The sequence below is a fragment of the Apteryx mantelli genome, chromosome 13 (genome assembly GCF_036417845.1).
Source record: "Apteryx mantelli isolate bAptMan1 chromosome 13, bAptMan1.hap1, whole genome shotgun sequence".
Classification (NCBI taxonomy): domain Eukaryota; kingdom Metazoa; phylum Chordata; class Aves; order Apterygiformes; family Apterygidae; genus Apteryx; species Apteryx mantelli.
Genome location: NC_089990.1, coordinates 22,364,363 through 22,389,059, shown reverse-complemented (window position 1 = coordinate 22,389,059; position 24,697 = coordinate 22,364,363). Strand labels below are relative to the sequence as shown.

The following is a 24,697-nucleotide window of genomic DNA, read 5'->3' as shown; positions in this document are numbered from 1 at the left end:
GTAAAAAAAAAAAAAATGCAAATTTAAAAGTAAACCTGGGCAACTGATATACCTGATTTGAGTACACCAGAAACCATGAAGACACGGGCCAATAAAAATTTAGAAAGCATTCTTTGCCCCCCTTCGTATGCAAACAGGACTGAAAAGCTGCTTTGCTCAAGTAAGTGATCCTTAAAAGCACTACATCTAGCACAGCAAAACCATGCGCTTTGGACAATTAGAGTTGTGCGTGTGTGGCTTAGGCACGCTGCGGAACCACAAGTATTATCAGTGGAGGACCACCAACACAGCATAAATGGACAAAGTTGGCATTCCCAGCTTGACTGTTATGGCTTGCTGCAGGACCCAAATGTGAGCACAGGGTGGCTCTAAACCAAACCCAGGTCTACACCAAACGCCTCTGCTTTAGAGCAGCCAAAAGCGTGTTTTGGATTATATTAGCAGTCATGGCTCTACCTGTAGGAACTGTAAAAGGATGGGGTGCTCCAACTGAACTGCTTGTGCAAAGTAAAGCAGCTATTACCTGCCTCTATTCCTTGTGAATTCCCAGTTGTCTTCCTATAGGTTTTGCATGGCCTCAGCTGCGCAAAGCAGCCAGGATGAACCATGGAGAGAACCTTTGGGGTAAGCAGTAAGCCACAACACAGAGTGTACTTTTAAGTTAGTGTGTGTGTATACAATATTAGCAAATCAAAAAGGGAACGTGGTATAAACAGACACAGTCTATTTGCCCAATTTTACTTGGTCACAGTGGGATGCAAACTAAAACCCAATAAAGTATGTATAAAGCTGTGTATGAGGTATATACTCACTACATTTTAAAACTAAAACGGACTCTTGCAAAGACAAGAACCTAGAAATAATGCAAATGAGCGGAGCTCTGTGGTCTTCTCCTCCCTCCCTCCTTTGTAAATCCCCCGAGCGTTGTCTGATTACGCATGAATGATGCACATTTTTGCTAGGATTGCTTCCTAGCTGCTGCTCGTGTTTTCCAGGCAGGGGTGCAGACCTCCGACAGCTGCAGTAACGAGGCAAAGAAAGGAGCAAGCTTGTCGGCCACAAAAAGACTATGGATTTTGGAAATCCAGTACTACAAAAACAAACGCTCCACCATGTTTTAGAACAGCCATTCTTGTCTGGCTCTGGCAAACAAGGTCTCGTGACAGCACAGCCCATTTTAGTGTCACTCTTACACTCCTGTGATGCTGGATTCCCACGGAGCAATAACAGACCTTCCCTCTATCGCTCCTTTCTCGGTATTTACAGTGAAGGGTTGGTGTGTGGCCGCTACCTCTAACAGTGGGGATTTTCCCCTCTTCATCGAAAGCAACATAACAAAACTGACAGTAATCAAATAGGGCAAGGAGTGGTAATACTCCACGAACACAGATGTCCACTGCTAAAAGTTTTTCTGCCTGATTTTAGGTGGTTGCTACTCACATCTTTACAAGCTCTTTTCTGTTTCCATGCAGCTTGTTTTAACTCTAGCAAGTTTCAGGTCTCTGTGCTCAAAACGTAAGGATCCCAACACATCAAAACCAGTGACACGTATTCAGTTTTACAGGTTTAAAGAGAAATGGCTGGAACATCCCAACACTGAGACCACAGGCGCTGTGCACTTGATGACCAGTAGCTAATTACTGTACTGACATTTTCCAGACATTTAAACTTTGTCCCTTATAATTTCATTTTAGCACCTGCATGTCACTGTGATAAAATGTATTTTTAGGCACCTAGATGTTGTTTCTGTTCGACATCCTCTGGAATTACAGTGGTCTTTCTAGATTGCTTTTACATCCACTCTAACAATATCCGTCTAGACATGAATCTGCGACAGTTCTGCTTTTATGTTTTCATTGTACTTGTTGAGAATATTTTTGGGGGTGAAGAATGTTGCTAGTTCTTAACATTGTGGAAGAGATACTAGAAGACAAAGCAGTCACAGAGACATGATCTGAAGGTAATAGATTTGGCACATAACAAGTGGGCTGAGATTATAAGTTTTAACACGGGAGACTCAAAACTTGCAGCCCGTAAAGCAAACTTCTCTTAGGCAGGAACACGGGCACCTTCTTACTGGTGTCTTCCTGCATAACTGACAAGGCACTGAAGCAGGAGGAGGGCAAGGAGGCGCCCCGGCGCCATAGCACGTGCAATCAATGGCACCCGAGGCACGACGCAGCGAGGAAGCCGGCGGCCACGCGCGGGGGCGGGGGCCCCTCAGAGCGGCCCACGGGGCGGCCGCTGCGGCGCGCGCCCCAACGGCCGCTGGACGCCGTTAGCGCCCCCAACGCGCCCGCTGGCCGCCCTGAGGGGCGGCGGCCATTTTGTGAGGGGGGACACCCCTGCCGCCCATGGAGGCGCATGGACGTCTCCCTCCTCCCCTTTTCCGCGCCTTCCCCAAGGTGCCCGGTTTGTCGGTGCCGCTCCCAGCCGGGCCTGCAGCTGAAGAAGGACTCTCGCGCTCTGGTTCCCCCACGCGACGGGCCCGTGCCGCCGGCGGGCAGCTGCCGCCCCAGGGGCGATGCCGGCGGCCCCCTTGCGCAGCCTCCCCTCCGACCACAGAGCCAAGGGCTTTGCTGCCCCAGCAGGGCGCCGACGGCTGCTCCGGGGGCGCAGCGCGGGCCCGGGAGGCGGGAGCAGGCGGGGCGGGAGTGGCGCCCGGGGCAGGCGGCGGCCGGACTACACGTCCCGGCGGCCCCTGCGGGCGCGTCCCGGCCCCGCCCCGGCCGCGGCCCCGCGGGGGCTGCCGGGTGCCGTAGTCGCGGCGCCGGGCGAAAGTTCAGAGCCGCCTGCGGTCGGCGCTGCCCGGCGGCTCTCGTTGCCATGCCGGCTTTGTCGCCTCGGAGGCCAGCGGCGCAGCATGGATGAGCGGGCGGCCGCCGGGGCAGGCGCCCGCGGGGTGAGGAGCGGCGGCGGGGGGGGGAGGAGGTCGGGGCCGGGGCCGGGGCCGCGCGGAGGGGCCGCGGCCGCCCGGCGCGGCGGGCGGCTCCGGGCAGGTGCAGCGGGGAGCGGCGCCGCGCTGCGGGCGGGGGGGGCGGGCGGGGGGCGCCCGGCGCCAGCTCCCGCCAACGGCCGCGGGCCCCCGGGGGGGCGCCAGGGCCGCGCCCGGCCCGCTCGGGGGGTCCGAGCCCGGGGAAGCGGGGTCCCTTCGCCTTCCTTCCCCGCCGAGGAAGCGGTGGGGGGGCGGCTTCGTGGCGCAGCCCGGAGCCCCTGAGCTGCGTGTCTGGGGCCCGCGGGCGCCGCTGCCGGTCTGGGGCCGCCGCCCCTGGAGAAGGGGAAGCGGCGCGGCGCGGGCGGTGGTGAGGGTCTCTGCGCGCCCGCGGCTGGCTGCAGCGGGGCGGAGGAGCTCGCGCGAGGGAAAGCACGGAGCCGCCTTGCCCCTTCCCAGGTCCATTTTCAAGCCCAGGTGATGCAAGGGGACATCTTGTTGCCCCTAATCCCGCAGAAAAGGTCCCGGTCTCTTCCCCGGCCTCACCTCTCCCAGCGGAGATGGCACCTGCCCTGGCCACCTCCTCTCTCGAAGCCCCCAAGAAGGTGCCACTGCCCTCCATGCACACTTGTAACCTCCACGGGAGGTTCGGCTTATCCATCCCCGGCCAAAGCGTTGAGTTAAGTGGAAGTGACTCCAAATCCTCCTGCTTCCATCTCTGAGAGAACAAAACACCAATCCGTGGGTGATAATCCTGGAAGACTGATAAACTTTGGGTTTGTGTCTTTGCCTGCTGGAGAGTCAGGATCCCACCAGCCGCTTGAGGCTCTGGGTTTGGCAATACCTGCTACCCCTTCATGGTCTGCTCTCGGCTTGAAAGAGTATGTGTTTTGTTAGCCCCTGGTTGAGTTCGGCCTATAAATATTCACTGTGAGATTTACCATGCAGTTGAAGCAGAAGCACAAATCTCATCTATCTTGGTTTCAGGATATCTTCTTTAGGAATGTGAAGGCTGGAAGGCTAAATCTTTAGGGTGGAGCAGTCATGCCAGACACAGGGACTTGGGTTTCCTTAGCCATTCATTGCTTTTGCTTGATGCTGTAGATAGTCAAGTACTGGTTAAATCTCCAGCACACAGTAGGTTAACCCAGTGCTTCGGTGGCGCTGGATCCTGGAGGGCTGCCCTGCTGGCCCAGGGTCCTGGCGTCTTGTGACGTTCAGGCCCAGGCTCTGGCCCTTGGCACCCTCATCTGAAGTCCCCCATCATGAGATTCCCCCTTCGCTTTTCAGGTTAAAATTTTCTGTGTGTCACCTCTGATAAGTGATGGGTTTTAACCTAGCAAAGATCTTTACTTCAGCCCTGATGCAATACACAATAGGAATTTCAGTTCGTTAGTTCACTTTTATTCCACTTTTTAATGATATTTTTGATGAAACGCCTAGTTCTGTCCTAGCACTACTCTCAGTAAGGCTCAAAGGATTGACACAAGAGTTGCATATTATTGTTCCAATTATCCTCCTTAAGTCTGATATGCTTAGATTTTGGACAGTTTCTACAGATAATATAGGTCATAAATAGTTAAGAGTACAATCTAATTAAATCGCTGGTCAGAAACCAAAGTGCCATACAGGAGAAGCCAATCTTTCATTCTCCTGACCTGTCTGTTTGGGAGGTGCTTCTAGGTACATATGCAGGAGAGGGAGAGGGTCGGGGAGTTCCAGGAACAAAAGGGATTCTGGAGAATGTTCTCCTAGCAAGTTCCTTTTCTCCATCTTGCTATTTGAATAAAGGTCTGGACTTTAGAGTCCTGCCCTCTGAACTTAACAAGGTTGGGCTTGAAACTAGTTTGCTGTTAGCAGAAGAGAAATCAGTATGGGAAATTAGAGAAAAGTTGTTCAAACTGGAATCCAGAAGATACAAGGAACTTTGTGTTCTGGACCTAGTTCATACATGACCTAAATAGAATGAATTCTGACCCAAAAACTTGCTTTGAACACTTTGTCAAACTTTATCAAAGTTGTACCTGAACTTTCCCATTTGGGAGTTCAGGCTCTAGATTGCTAGTGCTAAACTGAATCTAAATATCCTGAACACCTGCATGTTCCCAGTGGAAGCCAACTATCTCAGGACTGTTGTTTATCTGTGTAATTCACCACTAGGACTCCATGGATGAAACCTTGTTCTCATTCCAAATACCTGCTGTCACATATTAGTTATGTTCTGGGAATGTGTTTGCTCTGATTTGTGGTTACACAGTGCTCAGTGATGACCTAAGTGCAATGTTCTTGTTAGGGAGAGAAATTCCTGAATTTGGTTTTGTAGTTCAACTTCTCAGTAAGTAAATCATTGCCCCATAATACTGTTTACCATCAATATTGTCACTTTAGCATGATACTTTATGAGATAAGATTTTATGATGGTAAGGCTAATGAATGCCTTTGGAAGTATGTGTGTCTAGACCAGCTTCTCAGATTTATACCACTGTAATGTCTAACTTAGTTTGGAGCAAGCATAGACCACTTTGTAGATAGAAATGCCTGAATCTGAAGATCTATAGCAGCTTTCTCACCACTAAAGAAACTGCCCCATGTTTGTTTGGTGTTGGGCAATTTCCTTGAAAATTGGCAATATGCAAGTAGCTACAAATAAACCTGAAGAAAAAGGCCAGAGTCCCTCTCAGGCAGTCCCATGAAGAGGCTTAATTCTGGCCCCCTTAATTGAGGGATGTCTGTGGAATTTTCAAATTTAACTCAAAAGGATGTTGATTCCCAGTTACATTTAAATGAACCCTTACATCCCCGAGGGTGTTGGAGAAGCTTGGTCTTGATCTATCTGTGCCTTAGCTTCTTCATTTGTAAAGCCCAAACATGTTATGTTAAACTGTAATTCAGTCTCGTGTGCTGGGAGCTTTGAATAACAAGGCATGACTGGAGCTCCGAGTGACGCTGGTGGTGCTAGAAATGCGTTACAAATGACAGAAGGGCCAGCTACAGAACTAAGGAAGCAGGAGTGCAGGCATCTGGAGCCACAGAAAGGAAAGATGAGAACAGAAGAAAGGGGGAAGGGACAAATGAAGGAAAAATATACAACAAAAAGCATTATATGGGTTACATGACTTACAGAATAGTATGGAAGAAGAGAGGGTGTAGAAGGACACAGGAAGAGAACCAAAATGCCACTGTTGTAGGTGACAATCAGCGTGGTGTGAGTGAGGCTTTGCAGTCACATCAAGTTTTGCAATGTATCCCTAAGCGCATTTTCCTATGGCACTTACAGGAGGGAGGAGGAGGGAAGAGGATTCCTGGAGAAGTGCATAGCCACACAATGAAGCCTTTGGTTTCTTCCCCTGCACATTTGTAGAGAGCTCACGTCTTTCCCTTACCCCAGGAGACATTCCCATTTCCTTTCATTTACCAGTGTTTGGAAGGCGGAAGGAGATGAGGCACTGTTGGGTTCCCTTATTAACTTAATCTGTGGGAAGCCCTACATAAATCATTGAATTTCCTAGTCTTGGTAGAACTAGATATTTGTACAGTGAAGTCAAACAGAAGATCGAGGTTCCTGCACAGGGAGGCTTTGACGCTGTTCCAGTCCTGTGCCTGTGACTCTTAAGCGTGCATTTCTTTGAAGTCTGAAGCTTAGGAGTCTGCATTAATGATCAAGGGACAGAGCTGAATACTGAATTCATATGGTACGAAGGTAAAGGTGCGGGTATGAATGTGGGAAGAGAGTATTTAAGAGCAGTCCGGCATGTATAGTTAATAAAAATGAGTGTCAACATGTTAATTTCCCACAGTTACTCAAGTTCTCAAGGTTTTTAGCATCTTCTCATTCCATGTAAATCAGTGAGCTCTTGCTGGGTCCTGCCATGTCTAGAATATTAATTTCCTTGAAAAGTACAAAACTTCAGGTTTGAAGCCTTTGCACGTTTCGTACAATGAGAAATTTGCTCTGCTCCCTTAGGCATGAATCTGTGTTCCTCGTACAGTGTTGCAGAGCACTGTGCTTGGCATTTGGCTGTCACTCTCTGTCCCACTCAGCCGAGTGTCAGTGATCTTGAATGCTTGAAATGTTCCTTAGGACACTCTGCAGATGTAAAGCACTTCTGAGGATGATATTTGTCAGAAACTGAATGCATTAGAACAATTATTTCTGACTTTGATTTACAACTACGTTAAAGCTAACCTATTTTTACCGCTGCATTTGTTTCTGATAGGACTCTCAGCTGTTCCTCTAATTCAGGAGTTGTTCTTCCCATTCTTTACTTTGTAAAGTAAAATACTCAAAGCAAAATGCTGTGCCTTGCTACATTTACTATACAGACATTGAAACAGTGAACTAGACCCCTCATTTCAACTTCTGACCCACTATTTTAATTGCTTTTTCTAGAGCTCTACCCCAATTGCTGCTTTTTCTTGACTGAGCAGCAAATCAATTCCCCTCTGAGCCCCAGGATTGCATAAGTTCAGATTTTTTGAAGAGATGAAGGACAGGTTTTCAGACTAGATTTTCAAGAATTCAGCTCATATGTAGATTCCTTAATAAGCAGATCCTAAGGTGGTGTTTATATCCTACCAGATAGATTTTGTTTTCAAAACACCAGCCCCCCAAGCACCAGGGGATTTGCACTCTTACTCTTGCTGTGTCACATACGGTAGATGGGCATATACCTACCAAAGGGCTTTGGGACCACTGGGCCCTCAGTGGCACTGGCTGGTACAGCTCATGCTCTCACCTGATTTAATCCAGCCATGGCTGGTACAGTTCACCCTTCCACATCATTGAATCCAGCCGTGGCTGCACAGTCCACCCAGCAGCAGGAGCTGAGGGTCGACTGTGCCCCTCAAGTGGAAAAACTGGAGACCCCGTGCCCTTCCCCATGACTGACTAGGACCTCTTTCTCCTACCTACATTGCTGCTGTAAAACTGGATGTCTTCAGCATCCTAAATACTTTGGAGCCATCATCATTAAAAGTTCCCGAGTGCCTGGCAGGCATTGAGGGGAAGGGATGGCAGGTCCAGCCTCAGCCAGGCAGAGCTCTGCTGCGGCAGTGGCTCAAAGCTTGGCAGCCGTTCTCCAGTAATGGCTTTATTCTGACCCAAACTGATAGGCTTGTGTATTTTTTTTAGAAGTCAGCTTTATGTATGTGAGTATTTAATACCATATTCTAAAGTAATATTTATGAAGGTGTTTGAGATTTTTTGGATCAGATGTCATGTAAAGGTTTAATCTGAAGCCCACTGTAGTCCAGCAAAAAAGCCTCATCTTTGACATTGTTCTCCCCTCTTGCCCTTCAGAGAATTAAAAAGACAAGACAAAAGTATTTTAAGGAGTTCCACATGTATTGAGCCTGAGTTCATTAGCTAGAGTATAATGTCTTTCCATGACTATTTAAAACTAAAGAACAAAAAGCTACCTTGAAAAATGGCCGTTGGGAAGCAGACTGGCAAAAGTGAAGAAACTTGAGCCCTTGGCTGATGAATACTCTGTCCTTAACTCACATTGTCTCTTTTGTTTCCCACACTTTCATGAGCTGCACATGAATTCAATTTGCCAGTCTTTAACTCTTTTTAGTGATGCCTGATCTGTACAGAGTTTGGAAACTGGGGCAGCTGTCGCGTAGGTACTTTGCTGTGTTCTTATTTCTTGCTGCTGATCTTTTTGCTGCTGTTCTGGTGCAGTCTCTGGCATGGATGCAGTATGTGCACACTGGGAGTGTGGAAAAGGGTTGGGTGCCCACGGGGGAGAGGGAGTCAAAGCTTTTGCAGCTTTCTGGCAAAGGGTGTAACAGCGACCGGGCTCGGAGCAGGTTTGGATAGGGCTTTGATTAAAATGTCGGTAGCATTTGCACGGTTGCTGCCGTAGGGGAAGATGTTGGTGCTGTACTAGGGCATTTGTGAGAGGAGCTGTTTCTCCTGGCATAGCTCTAAAACTGATGGAAAGTCAGGGTGGAGCCAAGAGATTTGGCATCACGGCAACTTTTCACAGCAGCTTGTCTTTGGGCTGTAGTACAACAGAAGTGCTTTTTACAGAGAGCAGCATTAAACATTAGATGTTTACTTGCAACAGTGAAATTTATTCCAGTGAATGATAATTGCCTGTAGTGAATGCATTTCTTTAGTAGTGACTGCATTGTTTCCAAAAACATAATTAACTCTTAGAGCTGCTGTTTGGTAAATTGATATGGATCTAATTATTCATCCATTTAAAACTAAAATGGCATTCCACATCAAAAACATAATGCGTTTTCTTTCCTCATTTTCCCTCCAGATAACTGCTGGACAAAGATTGCCAGCAGAGAGTGCTGGTGCTCTTTCAGAATCTGGCAGCAGCATCTGAAATCGATTGTGAAATCAAATCAGGCTTTGTTCTGTAATTATATTTTTACTTTTTCATTTTCATGAAAATAAAACTTTAATCAATTATCTGTTATTCGATATCTTGCTGTCTCTACTTATCAATCTTTTTGTAGTTCATTACCAAAGAAAGATGGTTTTTTAGAAGCACAATCATTTGCTTAAAAAGTGGCAGTTATATTTATCCTGCAGTTTTTTTAGCAGGCTTTTATGTATTTTGTTCTAATGCATTTGACCTTTTTTTTGTACATAATATTCTCTTTCCTTTCATTCCTCCTCTTTAATTTTGTCTTTAAAGGATCTGTTTACTTTTCAGTGCAGCTTCTACCTAGTGGGAGAAGATGGCCTCGTTCCTTTAATTAGCAGAGGTCTAGAATCTATATGGTGGTATCTACATCTGTTGTAGCACTGAGCTCATTTACTTGCCTTGCAAGGCCTTGTATCCAAAGATTACTTTTGGTTGGACCTCTTTCATCTCTTAGTTCTGAGACTGATTCTGACATCAGTATTAAAACTGAGTTACAAAAGATTTAAATAAAAAAGGAAAAGCCCCGTGGTATTTTTCAATATATTTGCAACTTTATAAGTCCTGGGGACCTGGGAGGTGTTGGCTTTTTGGTTTTAAATCAGCCACATTTTTTTTCCTCCCTCTTAATCGTTGTGATCATTGAAGTATCAGTATTATCAACTCTGGTTTTGTAGAACCTGCCATACATTCCTCTGCCATACAGAGCAAACAGTGACTGTGTCGAAGTGCAGAGCCTTCTTGCCTTACTCTTACAGTTCAGCCTGATCCAAATCCACTGGAGGTCGAGGGAATCTTTTCATTCATTTCAGCAGATTTTGAAGACAGAGATCTTTGAAAGAGGCAGGAGAGGCAGGAGGGCGGAGGGGTGAGGAACATAGTCAACTTTCATACATCAAGGATCTTAATGTATGATAGACATCAGCTGAAGACTCACAAGTCCTTTGCCTTATACTTGTTTGGGAGAAGAACAGTGGGAGCTGACAAGTCCTTTAAGGAAATCCCTTTGCAAGCTGCAAACCCTGTTATCCCTATTTTGCCAAAACTCCGCTGAAGGTCAGGGGACTGGGGTGTGAAGGCATTTAGAGCAGAGCTAAAACTTTTAGTTTTCCATAGCTGGCAGTTGTTCTCATTCTTCTAGTCAATGCAGCCTTCTTCCAAAATGCTCCAAAAAAGGGGGCCCAGGTTCAGCTGTTAGAATATATCTCTTTACAGGTGGTACCCAAACAAGCAGCTCCCTTCACTGCTGAACTCTGTATCCCGCTTTGTTGCAGTAAGCTGTCCCTGTTGTCCCCCTGCCTGCGCAGGCCCTTTCTTCACCTGAGAAGCTAGGCTCAGCTTGCGTTACACTCTGTGAGAGGTATCATCCAGACTGGCTTATTTAAAGTCTTCACACACAGTAGCACACAAAATCATAGATGAGAAGGAGCCATGTTACAGTGTAACGCTGAATATAGACAGGACATGAAGTTGCCTGTGCAAATGTACGTGTAGTTATTACTTCCTGCACAGAAGTTATGTGAGCATTGGTTTTATTATATAGAATTAGAGTAATCGACTTTTGTAGAAAGACATAGTGAGTGCTCAAAGAGGGGCAGAGGAATATATAGTGCATAACTGTTCCTGCTCCTGTGTTCTGAAAAGCAGAATTGTTCTAGCAAAAATTTCCTAGCAAAATTTTTCTAGCCGGCACCTTGGCTGTGCAGGCAGCAGGGCAGGTCGGCAGCCTGCGAGGGCTCCCGGAGAGGCTCTTGGCGTCCGTGCTGGCCAGCCAGCGCGACTCTGGATGGACCTCTTAACCCTTCTGCACTTCGCGTGCCTTCTCCACGCCCTTGGTGTGATTCTTGCACGGTTTTGGAATCTTCCAACTTTATTTTCATCTGTAGGCCCTCAGGTATTTGTTATTTTACCTCCTTTTCCCCGATGAATATATCTGCCAAATTGATAATTTGACTTGTATGGCAAGAAAGTTGGAGAAATAGCCCTTCTCCTAAATACCTATTCTCATTTCCTGCTCATCTAGTAAAATTCTCAGCCTCATCTCCTTTTCTTAGTCTTCTTTACTTTTGGCTGTGTTATTATTTGTTTACTGTTGGACTGTTATTTCACTGAACAGTGTATTTATAGATGAGGCCAAGAATTCCCAGCTTTGGTGGTGGGGGGGGATATGCTCTCCGATCCCAAGAGCAAAATGGCACCTCTGAGCACTGTTAACAGTTTGTTTTTATATGCCAGCAGAAAAGCCTTGCTAAACTGGCCTAGGATCAGAGATCCACATAAATTAATTTACACCCCTCTCTGCCGCATTGAATGGATGCGGGACTGAGCTGTGATCCCCTTCCGTATATTAGGGATAATATCAGCAGCTTCCTGAACTCCAGCTGCTGCGGACAAAAGACAGCAGAGTTGCAGCGATTCCTGGAGGGAGGAACTTTAAGATGGAGGAATTTTAAAGAATGCGAAGGACAACCTCTTAAAAAATTGTAGGTGGAGCAATTCCAGGTCATCCAAACCCTTTGTAAGCTCAAGATTTATTTTCCAACTTTGAAACAGTTGCCGTCGTGGCGTTTCTCTCTTGTGCTTTTTAACACATCTCCTGTGACCTTTGCATGATTGCATAAATTGGCCCGAGTGCGCCGGAGCAGTTATTAGGAACCCCTTTCTTGTGTCGTTTCCTGAATTCCCGCATTGTGGCGTGATGTGGGTATGGAAACTGCTTGCTTCCTTCGCTGGCAGCCGTTCAGGCAGGCAGCGTACGCCGGGGCTCCTGCGGCCGCGCTGGGCGGGAGCGGGTGCAGGGAGGATGCAGGGGGAGAGTATTTCAAGGAAGAGAATTTGGGTTTCGTGCATCTCTCTGTTCTTTTCCAGCTCAGATAAAGCTGTTATCTCCAATTGTGTGGGTTAAACATGAGCAGTGCTCGTCTTTTGTAGAATAAACAGAGGCAGATGACTTGAGGTTAATATGCCTCGGGCAAGGCTAGCTGCTTTTTCAGTGTGTGAATTACGCAATATTTTTACTTTCCTGATGACTCTACCTTCTCTGCTTACTCCCCACTCTTTCAGCATGTGGGAGGGAGACAGGATGCGTGACTGAAGCATAGTTTGTAACTCTTGCATTCACTGTAGCTATATATTTCCCTTACTACTCCACCTCGCAGCACCTAGCAAGTATGTGCTTCATTAGCTTGTTCTTTTCTTTTGCATTTGCAAACTGTAAGGTTATGGGATGTTAATGAATTGTTTACATGTGCTTCTACATTTGTTCCAATGAATGAATATCAATTACAGGAAAAAATTACGTTTATATATGGTACATTTGTGATTTCTGAAATTTGACTTCCTGAAATTTTTTCCAGATTTTCCTTTTAAATGTTGAGTCGTGAAATGTTGGAAAGGAGTCACTGCAATTAAAAGGTGAAAGACAGAGTCGTGTTATCGGTTCTCGCACAAATAGCCCTAACGATCACAGGTCAGCAGGCCAGATTTCACAGTGCACGGATTTGCCGTGTGGTCAGTTTTGGGGTGCTTAGTACTTTTGGAAATTAATGTTAAGGCCAAATGTTACCAAATAGGAATTACTTAGTAGAGGTATTTTTTGTATGGTCAGGCCTTAATATACCAAGTCAGGTGTGGATACACTGTGACTTCTCTCTTATTTTGTGTTTTACTCTCTTTCTTGAAATTGCAAGTTAGTGAAAAGGAGGCAGGAAACAAAAGTTGTCGCTCCGGTAATCTTCCTCCAGCCTTCGGTAATCTTCCTCCAGCCTTCGCAGACAGCAGAAGGAGCTCACAGAGGGGCGGCTTAGAGCACATTGTATGCAAAAGCCAGAGGAGGAGGTGAACTGGGAGAAAGGCAAGGTAACACTGTTTGTACACAAACACTTCCCTATTGAAGGACCACGTTGTTATCTCGGGCCGTGTTTAGACTGGGGATTTGCCTTGATTACAGGCATCAAAGTTGCTCACCCCATTCCAAAACTAGGGCACCGATAGAGCAGCTTTGCCCGTCTAAAACAGAGCTTTGTACCACTGCAACTGCAGGGATGACTGCATCGCTGCCATCGGCGAGGGCCGAAGGAAATTAGTAATTTTCCAAAACGGGGAGACTGGACTAAGCTTTTTTTTTTTTTTTTTTTTTTTTTTTTTTTTTTTTTTTTAAGTTGCAGCTCTGTGGTGGCTGCGTGATCGCAGGTGCTAAAGCCTGCAGGAAGAACCACCGCCGCCTGCGTTCCCACCTCTGCCGTGTGATGAAGCACCGCAAAGCGGCGGGTGCGCTTGGCGAGCGGGCGGCTGCGCCGGGGCCGGCGGCAGGGTGCGCGGGCGGCCGGGAGCCCCCTCGGCAGCCTCCGCGCGCGGTCCCTCCTCCCCGGCCTCGGCCCGCTCTCGGTGACTGCCGGCATTTGGCCAGCAAAAACGTGGCGAGGGGCTGCGGGGGGGCGCCGGTGCCGGCGGAAACCTGGGGGCTGCCCCCGCGGGGGCTTCCGCAGGTGCGGGGCGGCGCGGAGTGACGGGCGGCGCAGCCAGTGGCGGCGGCGCTGCGCGGGGGCGGCGCTGCGCGGGGGCGGCGGCGGCGGCGGCGGGGGGCGGGCGGCGGCGCTTCCTGCCCGCCGCCGCGGGGCGCCCGGCCGCAGAGCGAGGCGGGAGGAGGCAGCGCGCCCGCTCCGCTCCGCGCCGCTCAGCCCCGCTCCGCGCTGCGCTGCCCTGCCCCGCCGCCGTGTGCGCGGTGCGCGCGCGCCTCCTCCGCGGCCCGGCTGGCCCGGCTCCTGCGTGCACAGGTAACCGCGGAGCAGAGGCGCGGAGCGGCCGCGGCCGCGGTGCTGCGGGCGGCCGTAGCGCGCCGGGGCAGCGGCAGCCTCGCTCGGCCGCTTCCACCGCGACGCGCTTCCCCTTCTTCTCGTTTCTCTTGCCAGGCTTGAAGTACCGCCGCCTGCCCTGCGCGGCCCGCGGCGGGTCCTGCGTGCAGCGCTGCGGGTCCGTCCGTCCGTCCGTCTCGATTGCTTGCCTGAAAACGTATTTAATTTGAATAAAAAAACCCTCAAGCCACAAGTGCGGTTCATATCACGCTCGCCTTTCTGCGGAGTACGGTTTATTCCTGCAGTTTAAAAAGTTTACATCCCCCCCACCCAGTTTTATTGACACTGAGGATGAAGAAGGATTTGCAAGTGAAAGCGCCTTGAAACGCAGCAGCTTTTGGAGCGAGCTCTGGTGCTCCTTGTTGAGCCCCGGATTCCAGCCTTTGCCCTGCTGAATCCGCTGCTCTGCCCTTTACACCCCGCGGTAAAACCCAGCCGCCGCCAACAAACCCGAGGAGAAAAATACCTTTGGCAGCAGCGAACCTCTGTGGACTGACCCCACGAGCTGCGAGTGTCCCGTGTCTGAAAAGAAGAAAACCCTTTTGTCTGCAGTAAGGCAGTAGGTAAGAGACGAGCTCAGGGCACAGGGGACTCTGTGTTCCTTCCTGCAGCCTAAACCTCAGGTTCGGCTTACTCGCTATACGCTTTTGCCCGTCATTCCCCCCTCCTGTAAAGATTGCTCTTCATCTTGCAAAACTGTCACCAAAAATACACTTGTCCACCCATTTCACTGCTGATGGTAAATATCGGTCAAAATTAATGATGTGCGTATGTGTAAGTGGATAAAGTAAAACTTGGTGAAGCTAATTTAAGTGGGATTGTGTGAGGCTCTATTGGAAAGAAGTCTTGCTTCTTGCGGTGCTCTTCTGAGACAGTAATCCCAGTCACTGCGCTCGTAATCCACGTGTCAAGGCTGGTTTTGCTCGTCATGCTTTACAGGGAAGCATGTATGTGCTTTTACATACACGTGTGTGCAACCTTGGCTTCTATCAGTTGCAATTTCTTGTTTTGCACTGAAATTTTGTTTTAAATTAAAGTGCTTTACTCTGTGTCACAAGGCATAAAAATGTTGATCCTGTAATTAAAGGTGTGTACATGTTTTAACAGATTCCTGAACATGGCTAGTAACATGCTTGGCACTGTACAGAATGAAGAGATATATATATATATATTTTTGTAAGACTGAAAAAGCAGCATGGACATGTGCACATAATAACTGGATGAGGGCCCAGTCTCTGTGCAGGGATGTATTTTGTAGCATACCTCTTTCTCTAGGGCAGAAGTATTGAATGTGTGTTCGTTTACAAGTGCTAATGCTGCTGTGTATTTCTAATTTTTCTTCTCCCTCAGCCTGGCGTCCCTATCCGCTTCCCCTAGGGCAGAGTTCCATCACTACCAGTCTTTTGTGCAAGTGAAGGATCTATGGAATTGTATATGTAGCTTGTGCTATTCCTCCTATGCAGGGAGGATTATATTGTTCCGTGTGGAAACATACAGCATCCCCCATTGGGAGGATCTAGCTGTTTATCTAGTGAAACCAGCCTGGATATCATGCTCTTCCCCACTGCGTGGGTTTTTCCTGTAGATGATACACGAAATGCTAAATATTGGTCTGTTGTGGTCTCTGTTCCCCTCTCTTTTTTTTTTTTCCCTCCCCCTTCCTCTTCCCTGGAGGATTTTCTGTGGGAAGATTAAGTGGAAAAAGGTGTCCTGTTGCTCTCTTGTAGGGTGGGCAGCAAGTCAGCGTGTTCTGAGCTGGTGGACCCTTGGAGAACTGAGGACAGCCCAGGCTCTGCTGCGCTTCCCCGCTGGCTGTTACACCTCCTCGGGGGAGTGGGTGTGTGCCTGGGATCCAGCGCTAGGCTCAAGGGAGAGGACAGGGCACAGGTTTTGGTTGCTCTCACTTTTTCTGCTACCCTTGACTTTGTCTGCGGACCAAGTCTCTCTACCAAGGCAGGGGCAAGCAGATGAGAATCGTCTTCTGGAGCTTGTGCTGCACCTTTACGCTGCTGCTGCATGAGTGATGGGCAGCAGCATATCGTTTGTTCAGGACCGATACAGAGATATGAATCCTAGAACCAAGACCATGACCCTATTAACTCCTTGGGTCAGATTTTCACCAGTGTTACCTCACTGACTGATCCCGCTAGGCAGAGGGTCATGAGCTGACCCTGGAAAACTTCATCCCATGATAGAAGCTGTGGTTGCAGTTTCATCTGGGGCACTTGGTTTCCCTCTCTTTTTCTCCAGGACACTTAATTGTAGCGTAACCCCTGTCCTTAAAACATTTCTGGGACCTCCAAGCACAACACACAGTGGTTCTTTTCTGCTCTTGTGCTTTCCTGAGGAGAGAGTAGGGATTTCCAGGAGGAGGGAAATGGGAACATGGTCTTCCTCCAAGCTCACTGTCCTTCTGCCTCTGGAGAAGTTTTGCAGGCAGTGCTGCCTGGCCTGGGGAGGAGGTTGGAGGCGGAAAAGAAGCTGGGCAGTTCAAAGTGGGCAGAACAGGCCATAATATAGTGGGACACGGGACTGCAGATTCCTCAGTGATGCTGCTGCCTAATAATTTTGGCATGATATATATTTCGAATTGTCGTGCCTAGTTAATAGACTGATACCATAGCTCATTATTTTACCTGCTAGTGGTGACAGATAACAGGAGTTTTGCACTGTAAAGATTGGAGAATCAAAGTATTGCTCTTTGCTAAAGCACGTGTAAGTGACTTTGGACTGGTGTGTGGCCCTCTTTGTAGCCTTGAATGCCACAGCTGGGCCACACGGTTTTCATATGCCTGTAATATGAATGCATAAAAATTCTCTGTAGTCTGTAATACAGCTCAAAGGGCGGCTGATTTAGGCGCGCTTGAATGTTAAGGTTAGGAGATCACATTCCAAAGGTTACTAGATGAAAGCAGTTGAAGATGGTATAGCATAAATATTTGATTCGGGTAGAAGGGATTGGTGCAAATCCTTTTGTTCCTTCTCCAAAGATGTTCTATAGGCAGAGCACTGTTGGGGGAAAAAAAAAATCATATATAACTTCTTTGTGCCAGAGGAAGTAGTGTAACATGGATTCCTACTGCTGAATTCCACTAGAATTCTTCTCATGGGATACACTATTGTCAGCAACAGCTAAGAGAACTAATGTTTTTAAATGTAAAATGACTCATAATGCATGGGCTCTTGAAATTGGGTTTAACATTGTATGCAAACATTGCCAGCTGGTGGGGATCTTTCTGGATAAATAAGAACTATATTTGTACAAGAAGGCTCGAGTGATGTATTTCAGATGCATCCTGATTAGCATAAGCTATTCACTTTGTAAAAGAATAGCAAGAATCTCAGAAGTGTAGATAATTTAATAGTCCTCTTGTTCTCTTTATCCCCTCCTCTATCAGCAGACTGCCTGATCTTTTTGTTTATTTAGAAATGAGGTTGCATTTCTTTACTGCCACATTTTCCTAACCATGACAGTGAAATTGAGAATTTGCAACCCCTGAGTTCTCGAAACATAAACCTTTCTCCCTCTTCTACCCCTTCCTTTTATCTCCAGCTGAGACTAATGTGTTTTTCTTGATGGAATAAATCCCTGCACCTCTTCCTCTGTGCAGCACCCAACACAAGACTGGCTTGCTCCATGGCTAGGGCTCACTGTCACTATAACGAATGAATAGTTGAAGTAACGTTTCAGCTTGTTAAAGACTTTCTGTTCTTAACACAGACGAAAAGTTTAGGGGTTTAGGATGTTGGCATATTAATGTATGTACAGCGATAAGTCTAATTCCACAATTATCATTGGTCTAAATGTATGTTAATGTGAAAATGCTGTTAGCTGTGAATCCATCTGTTTGCAGTTCTTAGTTCATTCATACTGACAGCTTTTAAAGAGAGCTGCGGAACGGTAACCCAACGGAAAGACAAAGCGCAATGTAAGAAAGGTCCTGCATGTTAAGATTTTGCGTTAAACTGAAACCTGGCTCTGAACACCTGTAAGCTATGAGATTTCGTATTCAGGCCGGAATATGGTGCGTGTTAGGCTCTGTTCTGAATTACAGAAGAAAACTATGACCGTGTTCTTGGCAAAAGGTTCTTGGATTATTAGATGTTCCCACTTTGGGGTGAAGCGTAAATGCTTTTAGCATAAAGTAAGGTGCCTGTTTTCCCCCATCTACCTCTTCTTGCACATTCCCATGTGTCAAGGTATTTTCAGACAGCCGCTCTTTGAGGAAGCCTTCTGAAAGTTTTTCTGACTGGAACAGCCTTACGGATTCTTTTGCCTGGCTGTTGTGGACGCTATAGTGGGAGTGGAATGTCCTTGGTTGCCAATGTTTGCTGCTAGGTATCCCCCTTCCATGGAGACCAAATGTTTATAATAGTGCGAGAACGGCCATTCCTGGTGCGGGGCAATGAGGTTGAAGGTTCTCCTTCTCCTATTCTAGCCGCTGAAATACCAGGGAGGACTTGGAGCTCTTGGGTCTTCATAGAAGTGTGCCAAAGCGCCTAGTGCCAGGGTTATAAAGTTTCAGGAAGCACTAGAGGATTTGTCAAAATGATTTAGTCCGTTGTGTTGAATCTGGGCCGCAACCAATTTCTGTAAGCTCGTTTTCTGCCTTCAGGAATTCTTTACTTGTCTTCCTTTATCTAACGTGTAGTTGCTTTCTAGATTAGACTTTCAGCTATCTCTTGTGCCTGATCTTCTCTCTATATGTGCCCCATATATGGCATCATCATTTTGTAGGCTTTAAATCATTGTCTTTATGAAAGCGCAGGCACATAGCTGCCCTGTGAGTCCAGACTGGCTGTGTGAACTACTCGCTTGTTAAACCCTATTAGACAGGAGAGAGTGTATTCCCAAATAGCTTGGGAATGCCGTGCTGGCCACGGGACGAATTGCATACTGCAGGCTCCACGCTATGGCCCCAGCTTCAGCTTTTGCAAAAATATTTAGTTCATGCTTTGCACAGATCTGACACTGAAATTGTATCCATGTGAAAATGTTGTACTCTATAGTCGAAGAACTCTGAAGTCAGCAAATATCCACATTTTGCATGTTACTTGGCTTTCCAAAGTAGTCTTGAAACTTTATTATTCCCCAAAGTTGTTGAGGTTGTTTTTTGCTTGAAGAATTATATAAAGGGGGTCCTAGGAGCAAATCATTTTTAAATATGTGATGTAATATTTGACTGTCTTGCCTGTAATGTTTGTCTGTCTTGCCTGTTATGCCTGTAAGTGAAAGCAGTTTTTCAGGGCTGATGTCATTTGTGTTTACCTAGGTGCTTGGACATAATTTTCTAGAGTAATAACATATCTAAAACTTATCTGTGTAAATGAGATGGCCATTCAGGGCAGACAGTTGATTTAAGTAGAATATTGGTGAATGAGGAATGAATAAGTGAATGAATGGGAATGAAAATAAAAAGTCCAGAACACAACAGAAAACCAAGAATAAAATAAAGAAGCTTGTGGAAATCGAGTTCTCAAAGCCTGTTTGAAAACCACATTTTAGTAGAGTAGTGGTTATGCGAGGTGCTTAGCTTAAGTGAAAGAAGAACGTGTTGGAGTCTCATGCAGTGCCTGGGGATCATGGGTTGTGTTCGTCAGTCATAACAGTTGTCTGATGTGTTGTATTTGGTTGTGAGCCGCTCCTGTATTGCTAGCTTAGTGCTGAAAAAGCAAGTGCTCTCTCCTGTTCCTAATAGCTGGATGCTCTCGGGCTTTACTGCTCGCAGTCCACACTCTTGGTTCTGCAGAAGGGGTGCAGAGGTAAATACTGCCTTTCATCCCTGCTGCCTTTTTACCTTCTCATCCCCTCTCAGAATGACTTCAGTCTGGTTTGTTTGTGCTTAAAGGTAAGCTTAAAATAACCTTTTCACCTTTTCACCCTTTTTTTTACCTCCCCCCTGCCTTTTTTTTTTTTTTTAAAAACTTAAGTATTTGAAAATCTTTGGGAGGTTGGAGAAGTGTTTGACAGTTTTCCTTGAAAACTACTTTTGAGTATTGGGTTCATCAGCAGTGGTTAGAATATGGACCCAAGACTTTGCTTAAACTAAAAAAAAAAAAAAAAAAAAAAGCTCATTGATTTAATAAAAGCTTTTTGAAGGTTTTGCTATTACTTGTATTACTATAGCACTTAACTAATTGTAGGCTAAGACATTGTTGAGGATTTGTCTTATGTGAATGCGTATGAATTAAGCTGATTTGAGTTTTTGTTTAATTAATTAATTAATTTGCATTTTCAGACCTTGCCTTTGTAAGAGTTGTATCACAATAGTGTTGCTGATTTGTTTTAAAAATGCTTTGTGAGTCTACATAACTTGTTTTTTAAATGAATTACTCTCTTAGTATTATTTACTGCAACCCTCAAGGAAAGTAAATTCACTTTTCAATGAGTTGGTTCACTTTATTAGGCTTTGGCAGACTTTTTTTTTTCTTTCCTCCCCCTGCTGTTCTAATCCAGCTGGTTGCATGTCCGACTGAAGCAAGTTGTGTCGCCTGGTACTGATGCTAGCTTGTCGTGTTGTGGGGCTTGGGGACAGCGGGGTGGGGGAAACGTTTCCCTCGTTTGCCGGTTGTGTGTTTGAAAAAGAAACAAAACTAAAACCTCTTCCATATCTGTAGAGGCCCAGAACATAAAAATGATGCAAGATAGCCTGCAGAGGTGCGCAAAGAATTAGCAATCTGTAGTTTACCTGAAATCATCACAACTGACTGCTGGTATTTGCTGTGTGTAATCTGTATTAGTAAAAACAATTTGGAAACACTTTTACTGCAGCATGATAAAGGTTGAAGAGCAATTCGATAAAGGACTGAGAGCAGTTACGTTGTCTATCCACTGTGCCCTTGGGTGAGATCAGCCATTGGGAAGGGAACCGTCGAGCAGGCAGAAAGGAACGTTCCACAGGTACATGGAAAAACTCAACTGTTGTTGGGCTGGAACCAGGCATGGTGCACTCGGATCTTGTGTAAAAAAGAAAGCAAAATATCATAGCACCCACAATACCCTGGTGTGGGGGAAGAGTGGAGTTATCACCTGGAGAAAGACCAGTGAATTTCTGATCTGAGGAAGCAGGAATGATGCTCCAACTGCTCCAATGGCATTTTGAAGGGATGTTCTCTTGGAGCACTCTCAAAGACTGAAATGGAGAGCCGGGCCCAAGGCTTCACTAGTCGGAGGCAAAGGGCTCCGAGGGAGCACCGTGCAGGACGCGCGACAGCAGCATTTCCACTTTGCGCGGGCGCAGCAGTCGTGGGCTTTCCCTGCTCCTCGGCAGCAGAGAGCTCAAGTCTGTTTCCTGCCGCCAGCCGCAAGCGCTGCTGGGGCTGGCCGCATCCCTGAGAGACAACTGGGACAAGATAGATTGTTTTGGACTTGTGCTCCAGCAGCACTGTGTTTGCTGTGGTTTCTGTGCGTTCAGTAAAGTACCTTTCAGCGCATCTTGACTCTTAACTGGCGTAACATCCTGGTGTGTTACTGGTCCCTAACACGGCACGGTCAATGCACATGTGTAGGTTTTCTTTGTTGGGGGAACATTATACAGCCCTAACTTGCTTCTGCAACTGCTAGGGATACTTGCAGAAGTATCTTCTCCAGCTGTTCAAAATAGCCAGAAAGTTTCCCTGCCTTCTGCTCGCACAAGTTCTAGAATATCTCCATCCTTGATCAAAGCTGTTTAGGTAGAATTTGCGCTTAAAATATTTGCTGCTCCAGCCTTTACAGCAAATCCTTCTAGTAGTGATGAAGTTTCTATTAGCGAGGAAGTAGTTTTGCTGGTATGGTTTACACAAGGTTTCCTAAATATACCAAAAAACAATTATTTCCCAGCGTAGCTGCATCTGCTTTAGAGTGGTTGCTGGAATAGTTGCATTGCAAGAAATCCATTCCCTGAGTGGCATAACTGTGGCAACAAAAGCATACGTGTAGGCTGGGACTTGGCCAGTCAGCTCTTTGCTAAAAAGAACATAGCAATATCTTCCTCCCAGTGTGGTGGTGAGGCTTAACTGATCATCTTGCAAGTAATTAAAGGTTTTTACAAAGTGCACATGAAAATCCCAGGTGGTTATGATAAAAGAACAACACCAAAACCGCTTTTATAATGTCCTTGCTTTCTAAAAGTTAGGTGATCTAGATCTTGTTGAGCTTTACTTAAAAAAGGCAGATTCATTTTTCAGCCCATGCTGTTTATACCACAAGGTGGGCTTGCTTCGTAATCCTGGATTCCCCCTGTGCTGCATTAGAGTCTCTTCACTTGCCTGAGCCGCCGTAGCTCAGGATGAGTACTGCCAGCGCTGTTAGGATGACTGACAACTGATAAGCTAACTGTATTTTAACTATGCCTTCAAAACAAAAAACAAGCCCAGAAAGCAACCCTTTGAGAAAAGGAGGGCCCAAGCCTGCTTGCTTTCCTTACTCTGTGACTAGTCCCATTAAATTCTGTAAAACTACTTTGTGAAGTAAGAAGAGCTTCTCTATATGAGAAAGGGCTTAAAATAGTTTAAACTGTGGTAATGCCAAAAAGCCAGAAAATTCCATGCTGAAGTTAGGCCATAGTGGTCGTTTTCTTCTCTCCACCCTTCTCCACCTGCAGTTTTATTTGTATGGAAGTATGATACGAATTTTCAGGATGTCACAACTGGTATAGGAGGAAAAACTACATTAAAGTAACATAAAAGTGAACTGTCTGTTTAGGGAGTGTATTTCTGTTGTTTTGGGGATTTAAACTTTTAGCTTCGAATTTTGACTTTATTTTTAATGTAGATGCTGATTCTAATCTTTTTTTTATCTCTCCAGCAATTAAAACAGCCTGATCTTATCAGTAGGGACAAATGATGCACTGTCAACGTTTTGCTCGCTTCTGATAATGCACATGAAACTGGTTTGCGTGTTTGAAGATTACATTTTCCCCTCACATGGTTTTCATTACCCGAGCGCCCCGAGGAGAGGCCTGGACTAAATCAGCGAAGGAATGGCGAAACCGCGCCATGCAACGAAAGCGGTGCCGAGGCATACTTGGGATAGTTGTGGGACAGGGGCTGCTGACGACAGAGGCAGGGCGCTGCCCGAGCGCTAGCAGCCGCAAGCAGCCAACGTCCTTAAACAAAGCTTGGTGCTGAATTAAAACTGCAGCTTGGGTTTACAGCAATTCCCAAATTCTACGAGGATAGTTTCCGGAAACCTGTGGAGTTTGAAATGGAGGAATCTTGCTTGGTGCGCACTGGGAGCCAGTGCTCCGAAATGAGACCTGGTGTGCCTAAACCCCTGTAAGCTTGGTCTGGTTTTATCAAGCAGGCATCTAAAAGGTGAGATCTCGGCCTTTATAAAGTTAGTAGCAGAGCTCCTGTCGTCTGTATTGGGATTGGGGTTTCATTAAATACGCGGAAACTGCTGTGCGTGCCACTAAAGGGTCGTGCCTGTGCGGTTGTGTGACTGTGCTGGTAGGGCTGCATAACGGTTCAGCTAGGCGAACGTTGTGATGTACATTCCCGACAGAAACAGCTGGATGAGCGTACCTCGGCTGGTTTGGCTGTTAGACCAGTATATCCAGAATAAATCCCCGTGCCCCTCTGAGCAATGCTTAGAAGTTCCAGTTGCAAAATCTTATAGAGAAGGTTGAAATCCTGTAACGCCTACCAAGATGCTAACACCCATGAAGCATTCCTATTTATACCGGGTTCTTTAAGTGTTTTCCTGCTTGGTCTCCTTTTTTTTTTTTAATGTAAATCCCAAATTATGTTAAGATTACAGGTGCCTCCCTGTGGAGAAATTGATACTTTGTAGTGATGGAGCGGTAACTTAAAGGTCAAGTAAGGTCTTCTGAGTTTCTTCTCGGAGATGTTAGCCAGAGGACATTGATGTCCAGGCCTGCCAAGCTTTCCTGTGCTGTCCGGCGACCTGGTGCCAGCCCCGCGAACGTTTGAGGGGGCTGCTTGGCGGGTCTCACCGAGGCGGTGCGGGTCTCGCCGGAGCTGGGCTCGGTTTGGCTCGGGGAGTCCTCAGAGCTGCGCTCAATCTACGGCTGTTGTGGGGGCCTCTTGCTATGTAATCGCCTGGTGAGCTAATCTAATGAGCATGTGTATTATTTGCACCCCTCCGGGTGACATTGTTCTTGGTTTTAGTTAAAAGAAGGAAGTTTTTCTTGTTTGCCCAGTGACTCTGTCGCTGTGGTATGAAGATGAGTAATGCTGGCGCTGCTCCATGCACCTGCTGGGTGCCACCCTCCGCGCTCACCTGAGCCACAGTCAGCAGGTCCAGGCGGGCCGGGCCGGGCCGGGCTGGGGTGCCTGGATGGCAGCTGGGAAGCGTGTACGGCTGGAGCCTGAAAGCTGCTTCTGGTTGGGAGCAGGTACTAAAACGGTATCGGAGCTCCGGGATTCGTTGTGTGCCGCCTTGGGGGTTTGGGTGTTGGCGCCAGAGCTTGGGAGCCTTTCTTCGCAAGGACTGTCCCTGCGTGGGGTCTCTCCCCTGCTCCTCCTTGGGTAGGACTGACATGGAATTAAGAGCATTTGGTGATGGCTTGCAGTGTTCATGAAAT

The 24,697-nt window shown here is 46.9% G+C and overlaps 1 protein-coding gene across 3 annotated transcripts in view; it reads left to right on the top strand.

Moving 5' to 3' along the window:
- Nucleotides 1-2,781: 2,781 nt before the first annotated feature.
- The window catches only part of AMOT (angiomotin), a 60,294-nt gene continuing 38,378 nt past the window's right edge, over nt 2,782-24,697 (top strand). For 2 of the 3 annotated variants that reach the window (XM_067304326.1, XM_067304327.1), the window contains exon 1: nt 14,248-14,731. The gene's annotated coding sequence lies outside the window, so the exon portion shown is untranslated. Of the gene's footprint in view, nt 2,903-14,247; nt 14,732-24,697 lie in introns of those variants that run through there. The other variant, XM_067304328.1, reaches the window with a different exon arrangement.